The sequence below is a fragment of the Triticum aestivum genome, chromosome 2A (genome assembly GCF_018294505.1).
Source record: "Triticum aestivum cultivar Chinese Spring chromosome 2A, IWGSC CS RefSeq v2.1, whole genome shotgun sequence".
In the NCBI taxonomy this organism is placed as follows: Eukaryota; Viridiplantae; Streptophyta; class Magnoliopsida; order Poales; family Poaceae; genus Triticum; species Triticum aestivum.
In genome coordinates, this window is record NC_057797.1 from 579,402,355 (window position 1) to 579,409,508 (window position 7,154).

The window sequence follows — 7,154 nt, forward strand, 5'->3', positions numbered from 1 at the left end:
GAGGCGCTGTGGCGGCGGCGGTGGATCCGTGGCGGCGTCGCGAGATACGGGCGAGGCGAGGCGGCGCGAGCGGCGAGGAGGAGAGGGCCCGAGGCCTCGGCCTTTTAAAGGGCCAGGAGCTGCGGCTTTCTTTGGGGAAAGGGGCGGCCGGCGGCATGGCTCGCTCGGACTCCGGCGAGTCCGGGTGGAGCACGGGAGGAGGAAGGCGGCGGCGGGATCTTGGGCCTGGGCTGGCTCGGGGCGGGCCGGCCCAGTTGACGCGCGGTCGATTTTTTTTTCAAAACATTTTCCACACAAACCAAAATAAAAACAAAAGGAAATAAAATATTATATAGGCATATAATATACCAAAATTTGCAGAAAAATATTTTCTACGAGATGAACATTTTTATAAAAATAAATAAAATACACACAAATTCTAATAATTCCAACAGTGCTCCTGCTCTAATAAGATCCAACAAAAATCATTTTAAAATACCAAAATGGAATCAAATTTATTTCTCTCCAATTTTCTGTTGTAGGGAATCATGTTACCCTATTTTCCATGTATTTTATTTTTGGATAAAAATAATTTGAATAAAATCCAAATAACTCCAAATTGAAAAATAATTCCAAAAATACTTTGAATTTGATCCTTTGAAACTCCCAACTCATATTTCATATAATTTGAAGAAGTCATTTTATCTCCTCTCATGAAAATCATTGAGTTGCATAAAGTTTTTGAATTGGAAAATATTTCCCAATGGAATTCAAATATTTTTCAAACACCCTTTTCATTTATTTAAATGGAAGAAGTCATGTCATCTTCTCTCTAGGGTTTTGTATTTGAAAAGAATTTGAATTCACGAAGATCATAAATGAAAAATGAAAGTTAGGGAAAGTCCTTTTATGCCCTCTCATTTAACTTTCAAAAAGGTTTCGAATTTCACTCAATTTCACACAATCAATCAAACAATCACTCAAATCTATCTATTTATTATAACATTCCAAAATTTAGAATTTTGGGATGTTACAAACCTACCACCCTTAAAAGGAATCTCGTCCTCGAGATTCGGAGAGGCTAGAAAGAAATAGGTTAGGTTCGGGGTTTTCTTCAAAGTTTCATCAATCGTCTCCGGGGTTTGGGGTGCTACCTCCCTTAGAAGCATGGGTACGGTTCCATCAAACTCATATACTTCATCCATATTGTTAACAGTGTCGGTTTTCTCAGATCTTCAGGATAATTCCTTATCTAGGCTCTTTCGGTAGTGGCGTAACCTTTTCCTCAATTCTTGTGTCTTTCATCTAGGTAAGGTTCTTCTGTGACTGGGTCTTCTTAGCTGACGGGTCTGGCGCCAATACTAAACAACTATCGATATCTCATGGTGGTCAACAATTTATGGTTCCTTCTACAGGAAATGGATCTGGTTGATCGTCACCATCTAACCTACGTTTGGCAAAAGCTTCCTTGTACAAGGGAAAACTTTCTTATACCATTCTAAGGTTTAAACAGGGTTTTGATCATCGTCTCTCTACTATAGGTAAGTCACTCAGATTTACCATCCCATATATCAAGGCGAACAATAAAAGTAAGTTGGTATGGTGATCAATCCATCCCGCACCCAAATCATTAGCTTGTATACGGTTTGGCGAATCTCGCATTCTAACACTTGGTCATCCTCACAAGCATTGCAGAATTTCTCTTGTCGATGAACCAAGGTTCGGATAAATCCATTGATTCTGCAAACCAAACAAACATCTATCGTTCCTTCACAACTCTCAGGTTTTGCATTACTCCTATAAAATCGTTTGCCGATAAACGTCGTATCTTCCTCCAGGGTTTTTCCTTCAGCAAGAATGTGCTTGCTTCTTGGCAGGTCCTGGGGCCTATGGGTTATGGCCCATCTCATCACTTGTAGTCCTTGAACTTATCATCGGGCAACTGATCATTATTTCAACTTCCAACTTCCTAGTATTCTTAAATCCATCCAATTGTACTGTCTTCCTTCCTTCTATTGGCACCAAACTAAGACATGATTACTCAGACTCATCATGGAGTTTCCATTGATCCATATTTCCGGCATCATACCTCCTTTATTTCCGATAGTAATTTATCTCTTCATCCTCATGGGATATCCCTCACACCGAGATAAAAACTTATACTTATGAAGTCCATATTCCACTTCGTGGAACATCATTATCCTTTCCAGGGTCAAGCGTCCTTACAGGGGAATATTGGCCATCTCGGCATGGCACTTCTTCAACTGGGAAACATGAAACACATCATGAACTCCTGACAGTCCTTCGGATGACTCCAACTTGTTGGCCACTTCTCCCATACGCTCCAAAACTCGATATGGTCCTACAAATCTCGGGGCTAACTTTCCCTTAACTCCAAATCGTTTAACTCCTCGCAGAGGGGGCACACGAAGACATGCTCTGTCTCAAATTTCATAGACTACCTCCTTGCGTTTCTGAGTCTGTATAACTCTTCTGTCTAGACTGAGCTACCTTCAGTCTATCTCGAATCAACATAACATTCTCTTTTGACTCCTTGATCACAGTTGGTCCAAACAACTGACGGTCTCCAACTTCATCCCACATACTCTTGGGGTATCACACATATCGACACAAAAGTCGTATTCATTTTGTCCGAAATCCACTCAGTGGAGTATCCTTATCTTTTCCAGGGGTCAAGGGTTCTTACAGGGTACTACCACCCTTAAAATGCTCAAATCTTCCATAGACCATATTTCTCATATCCTCAAAATGGCCAAAATTCTTCTTCGTAGAGTAACAACTCATAAAATCCATATCAGTACCAATGATGCTAACTTTATTCACTCTCAATTGATTTCAATCTCTCGCTTTTCCATTACATGTCTCAACTCAACACCTCAATATAAAAGAAAATGTTCTCACTTCTACTACTCCATTTCTTTTGTTGCAAACTCAACTATCTAGCACAAGTTTCCTTCTTCTTGGGGCATTCTCTGGCAAAGTGCCCTGCTCCATTACAACTAAAACAATTACTTCTGACAAGTATCGAGGTTTCCTTTTTGGGCAACTGTTGAGGTAGTGCCCTGACTCCTTGCACCTGTAACAGGTGATATGACTCAGATCCTTCCTGGAATCAAATCTGCTTCTCTTCCTGGACCTTTCCATGCCAATCATGGCTTCTATTTCTTGTGGGTCATATTCTACGTCCTCTGTTGGGAATTCTACTAGATCCCTATTCATACAATTCTGGGAGATGTGTCCTTCTTCTCCACATGAATAGCATGACTTGGTGCAGGATTTAATTTGGTTCTTCTTTGAGCGTGTCCTCCATCTCTTCCTTCATCATGGGTTCTTCTAAAATTTCCATAAGGGCTCCTTTCATTACTTCTTTCTTCTGCTGGATGGTTCGTTGTACCATGGGATAAATGTGACACTGAGCAGGATAGTGGGTAGTCCCTTCACACAAGAAACAAGTAATCTTCCTAATTGGGCATTCTTCAACTGGGTGACTTCCTTCACAATTAGGGCATTCATCCTTGTGTTCTTTATGGGTGTGTCCTATTTCTCCACAAACCTTGCATGCACAAGGTTTCTTCATATCCCTTCCATAAGGCTTCAACTTCTGGGACACAAACCGAGCCTTTGGCAAAGTCAACTTAAATTCTTTCCAAGTGGTTACTCCTTGCCATCCATTGATGGTTTGGTACATTCTCCACCAAGGAGCAGCACCTCTTTGAAAGCACTGAAGAGCATGCTGGGTCATATCCTTTCCGACTACAGGGTTATTCTTCATGTGATCCTCCATGCTCTAAATCCATCGGTCCGTCTCCAACTGGCTCATCGGTCCAGAAAATACAAGCTCATCTTCATTCATCCTCTATTGGGTCCATGGGTTTGGGTGAGATAAGAGAGATAGAGAGGGATGCACACAATACAAACAAAAAGTTTTGAAAAGGCAGATTTTATTTGTGGCCGTCGGGAAAAACATCAAAACAATGACAGCTCACAAACGTGGCATCTAACGTAGGTATATAACAGGGGTTTGGTCTTCTAAATGTCAATAATCTTCAACGTCTCCAAACTCTTCAAGCCTTGTTCATGCCTCCAATGGCTTCTTCCGATCATGCTTGTCTTTCTCAAGTTCTTTTGCCAGATCAACTCTGTTGACGCGAAGTCTCTCATGACGTCCTTTAATATTCTGGAGTTGCGTTCCAAACTTCTGGGTTTCAACATCCTTGGCATGAGCCATGGTCCTACTATCCTTCAGTTCCTGACAAATCTCCGGTATCTCGAGGTTGTAGCTCCTCCAACTTGGCTACTTTCAGCTTTTGGTTCCTGAGTTCTTCACGAAATGCTTCCTTGTCTAATACGGCTTCATGGAGCTCCACCTTAAACTTCTGGATGTACTACTCCAGATCCTGGTGATACACCAGCTAAGGTTAAAACTTCATCTTACTAATAGGTGCTCCATCAGCCTTCTTCCATCAAATCCATTCTGAAGAAATGCATCCTTAACTCAGCACGCTGACAATAGCATCAGCGGGCAATGACATCACGGATAACCGTGTTTCTGCTCTTGTCATTCCCATGAGCTATCATTCCATAGTTGATATCTCCTGCCTTAGGGTTTTCTTGACAAAACTTTGAGTTATCATGCTCCTTGTTTCAGTCTTTCTCCGATACACCTTGATCTTGGGTATTGACAACTTCCATAGTCTGCCAAGTTCCATAAGGGTAGCCTTCCTAGGTCACACAAATCTGGAAATTCTTCGGAGCCTCCAATTCTCCTAGTCTTCAGAGTCTTCAACAGTTGTAGTTTACATTATCATAATGTATGGTAAAATCCTCTTCATTCCGAATGATCTCGGTTGTTCGATATCTTGTACTTCTTGGAGTGGTCTCATCAGCCGAATCTTCGTGTGGTCAATAGGGGAAAGGGGTATGGTCTCACTAAAGGAATTTTTGAATAAGCTCAGAAGAGAAGAGAGGTAAAAGGTTTTTTTGAAAGGGAAAGTTGTAGAGAAAAATCTTTGCTATGGGCTTCCAGTTTATAGGGTCACGTCCTACAGTCAACATGTGCTCTGATACCATCTTGTAGCGACCCGACCTAAATGGATCAGGTCTCTGTGCTTAAGTGTCATCCCTGGATCGGTATGCTGACACACACAATACTCGAGGATTTATAACAAAGGTAAATCACATGTATAAGTAACGTAAATACTATTACCTCAATCCAAAATAGCGGAAGTAACAAGGTTGTGGATTCCCATCAACACCAATAGCAAAGTTGAGTGTAGAAATCGTAACCCTAACGTATCACTTACTTGTCGTAAGATAATCCTGCAACATGAGACGTTGCAGCCACAAAGGGTCAGTACATTGAATGTACTGGCAAATTCACACCATAGAGAATGATGAATAAAGGCTATCACTACATACATATTTGGCTGGTGGAAAAGCTCTATGGTTATAAGGTTTTTGCAAAAAGCCAATTTTTCCCTACTACAAAGGAATACATTTTATTTAACTATCATGGTGGTTGTTGAACATTGAGAATGGTTGACAGCATCCTCAATCCCAATTAAGTAACATCATTAAACCCAACAAAATTAATTTTAAAATAACATGATGAGATTCATATGAAAATCCAGGTACTAGATACTCAAGATGTCCATAACCGGGGACACGGCTAATCATGATTAGTTTATACACTCTGCAGAGGTTTGTGCACTTTTCCCCACAAGACTCGATCTCCTCCGTTGGATTTCTCGCACTACATGGTGTTTGAGAAACGGATGACCGAGACATAGTCATCCAGAAGCGCTAGCACCTTAGGATAGGTAGACCGTTACACCTACTTTCCCCTACATCTGCTAGTCTACCACTGTAAGAGTTCGCACGACTTAATCAACTATGCTAGAGCCCATAATAGCTTGTGGCTGCACACGGAAGTTTCTAGTATGAATAATCTTATGACCCCTTTGAGCCTGGGTGGCGGTCCATAAAAAAAGGCAATCTTGGTCTACCCAGGTGCCTAGACAGGCACTCCTAGAATACCCAGGTACCTCAATCCACCCAGATGTGTGTTTAAGTTGCCACCTTAAGTAAACCATTAATTAACAATCTCACATCTGTCATGAATACTCTCAAAACCCAATCCACATCTACGAGCATAGCATGGCACTATAAGCATAACGTAATAGTAACTCCCAAGGTTTGAATGCAGGGCAATAGGTTCCTACCTCATCAACTACTTCCCAATACCCACATGTTATCAATCCTACTCATGCAATGTTTGAGGGTGAAACTAATGCATAAAAACTGGGTATGAAAGGGGATATGATCAAAGTGTGAACTTGCCTGCAATGTTGAAGAAGATGATTCGCACTCATAACTCTTGATAGTTCTACTCATCACTCTCCGGTCAATCTATCGTAAGCAAGCAATAGTAACCACACATAAGCAATCACTCAAAGATCGGAGAGAACACAGAAAACAATTCGGAAAACGTCAAAACCAAGAAAATAACTCTTGCAACATAAAACAATTTCTAACAGTACCGAAATTAAGTGAATTTGGCCTTATCAGAAAGTTTAGGTCAAGAGCTTCGATTTTCAAAAAGAATCAACTAAATCGGAGTTACGAAACTCAAGTTATGATCAAATGAAGTTTGAATTCAAATCTGATCTAATTCAAATTTTAAACTTTTCAAAAACATGTTTGAGTTGTTTTACTGGATAGAGGGGATCATAACGAAGACGTGGGCGTTGGTTTCGTTGGATTTGGACTAACAAGTAAAAAGTAATGATCGTTTGAAGACTAGGGGCTGATCTATAAAGAAAATATTCACGGATGGGTCCCTGGACTGAAATTAAAAAGAAAAAGAAAAAATCTATCGAGTGAACGCTCGGTAACAGAACCTATCTGACGAAACTGTTCACTGAAGAACATAAACGAACGAACGAACTCAAAATAAGTAAAACAAAACAAAATGGTTTTAAGTCGAAAACCAAAACTAAAACTACTAAAAGAAAACCGGGCGAACCGGGCGGTTCCTACCGGTTCAGGCGGGTCGGTGGTGGATCGAACCGGCGTCGGCGGTCAACTCCGGTGGCAGCAAGGCGAGGCGGCGCGGCGGTTCCGGCGAGCGCGGCGAGGCAGGGCGGCGCGGGGCG